Genomic DNA, 2,503 nt, shown 5'->3' with positions numbered 1-2,503 from the left:
TTAATTATTTGCATGGAAAAACTTCTTCTTATAATCAAGTAGTAGAACATCTTTACTAGGATGAAATTTATACTCTAAAACCTTAGATTACTTATTTTCTTTGTTTATGAATTGTATCTTCTTATTTTCTCATGAACTTCGTCATTGAACTTATTATGTTTATTAATGGTAGTAGACTTTGCATGTGGAGAAGAGAAAATAAATCTTAAATTTCTAAACTTTCTTCACTTTTAATCCTTGAAGAGGAATATCATTGCTTGATTCTATCCATTGCTTTAATTAAATTTTGAGGAAGAAGAATATAACACTATTTGACATAGTTAACAAGGATTCATAATTAAATTTCCATCAAGATATTTTTATACATTTCAAGTTAAAGGATGTTTTCCAAATTTGAATTACAAAATAACATATCATGGCACACTGTTGCGACACTTTTTCATATCTCAAAATTTTTTTAAACTAACAATTCCTATTTATCACACATAAGCTATAAACTATTTTGCCTCCCTTGAAGTGCTAAGTTTATAGTCTTCAGCCAGACTTACTGTACTAAACCTAATTCTAGGTTGCCTCCCACATAGCACTATGTTTATTATCTCCAACCAGAGTTTGCCAAACGTTTTCAATTTGGATGTGGTATATTATTTTCATTCTTCAAATGGCTTCAATTAAGTTCTTTTTCTTTTTTTTTATTAGATTTATTTCAGCATTACTAGTTATAGATTCAAGAGGTCTACTACTGATTGAAATTGCAAGCTGACTTAAAAGGGTTTCCTAATTTTTAATAGAAGAAGCTCAATTTTATAATTGAGTTCCTAACTTCATAACTACATCCACCAATGCTATTTTGTTATTTTGAAATGGATTGCATATATTAAATCCTTGAGGACTTATAAGTATAAGAATAAACTTATATTGTTAACAAGTGCATCAACTTACTCCTTGATTATATTTCCCATTGTTGCATTTATTACTACCACCCATATTATTTGACACATTTAAAATAAGGATGTTTCCTCCAACCTGTATTATTTGAATTTCAATAGAAATTATTTTTTCTTCCAATTTCATTAATATATTCATTCCCTTGCATAATATTATCTTTAATTAAATTTTGATCGCTTTATGTCTTAGTTCCTATTCTAGAATTTATTCCTATTATATTCAACTTCTTAAAATCACTACCACTTATGCAGTCAAAATTGATAAGGCATTCAATTTATAAATTCCATATACTTTTTTAGGATTTATCCTATCAACAGATCACTCAAAACTAGTAGTATCCATTTCCTTTATTAATTCATAAGCTTCATCAAATGGCTTAGACATTAATTATTTTCTAACTACAACATCAATTATAGCTCTAAGATATCCTACTAATCCATTATAAAACATTTGAATACTCAACTAATTAGTTAATACAATATGCAAGCATATTCTAAGGTTTTCCTTAAATTGTTCCCAACTCCCATAAATGGATTCTCCTTCAAACTGAGAAAAAAAAGTTATGTCATTTCTAAGTTTGACCATTTTTTAAGACAACAAATATTTAGTGAGAAATATATGATCCAATTAATTCTAAGTTGTAATAGGATAATGAATTCAACCTTATTTTGGATTTATCTCATAAAGAAAAGGGAAGCAATCTAAGTCTAATAGCATCATCACTGACACCATTGTATTTAATTGTTGCACAAATTTCTAAGAATTTAGCTAAATATAAATTGGGATCTTCTACATGAGTTCCCCCAAACTAAGAGTTTTGGACCATTTGAAAGATAACTAGTTTTACATCAACATTATTAGCTTGGGTTGTAGGTGTATTTATACTCTCATAAATTCCATCTATTAAACGATTTGCATAATCATGAAGATGTCTAGAATAATTTTGCTCTGACTGAGATTCAGCCATTTTTGAGATCTTTTTGGTTTTTCGAATTTTAGAATGTGTTTTCTCAATTTCAAGGTCAAATGAAAATAGTTCCTTTATAAGGCTATAAAGTATGCAACAAAAAAATATAGAATATACAATTTGTGATAAAAAAAACTAAACAATAATAATAAAAAAATAAATACATCTAATTATACATTTAATTCAACAGTATTACTGAAATTTTGGTAAAAGTGCGATACTTCCATGGCAACGACTCCAAAAAAAAATTGATGGGGTATGTGTGTAAATTTAAATTAGAATTCTAACAATGAATACTTAAATATCTATCTCCCCAAAAAAATACTTAGGTTTTGTTTGATATAAATTTTTTAAACCCACTTAATATATAAAAGTATACATGCATAATTAATTAATAAAGTAATAGAGTAGAGTGTTGAACCCACGAAAAAGTATGTTTTTTCATAATCAACTACTACTATTTACTTAAATTATAATAATTATCCTACTAAAAATGGATGTTGGGGAGATTCAATCACTTTAAAAAATTTGATAATGATAATAAATTCATTACATAGATATAATGTTTGGGATTGATGAATATAAATA

At 26.6% G+C, this 2,503-nt stretch overlaps 1 non-coding gene across 1 annotated transcript; it reads left to right on the top strand.

The window, feature by feature from the left end:
* The first annotated feature begins 1,421 nt into the window (after window positions 1-1,421).
* Window positions 1,422-1,527, top strand: LOC114578661. The gene has a single exon (XR_003699647.1). It is a non-coding gene; the product is annotated as a small nucleolar RNA R71 (small nucleolar RNA).
* Window positions 1,528-2,503: the final 976 nt, after the last annotated feature.

Source organism: Dendrobium catenatum, unplaced genomic scaffold (assembly GCF_001605985.2).
Source record: "Dendrobium catenatum unplaced genomic scaffold, ASM160598v2 original_scaffold_109250, whole genome shotgun sequence".
Classification (NCBI taxonomy): Eukaryota; Viridiplantae; Streptophyta; class Magnoliopsida; order Asparagales; family Orchidaceae; genus Dendrobium; species Dendrobium catenatum.
Note: the sequence above shows the minus strand (reverse complement) of the source record. Positions and strands in the feature narration are given on the sequence as shown.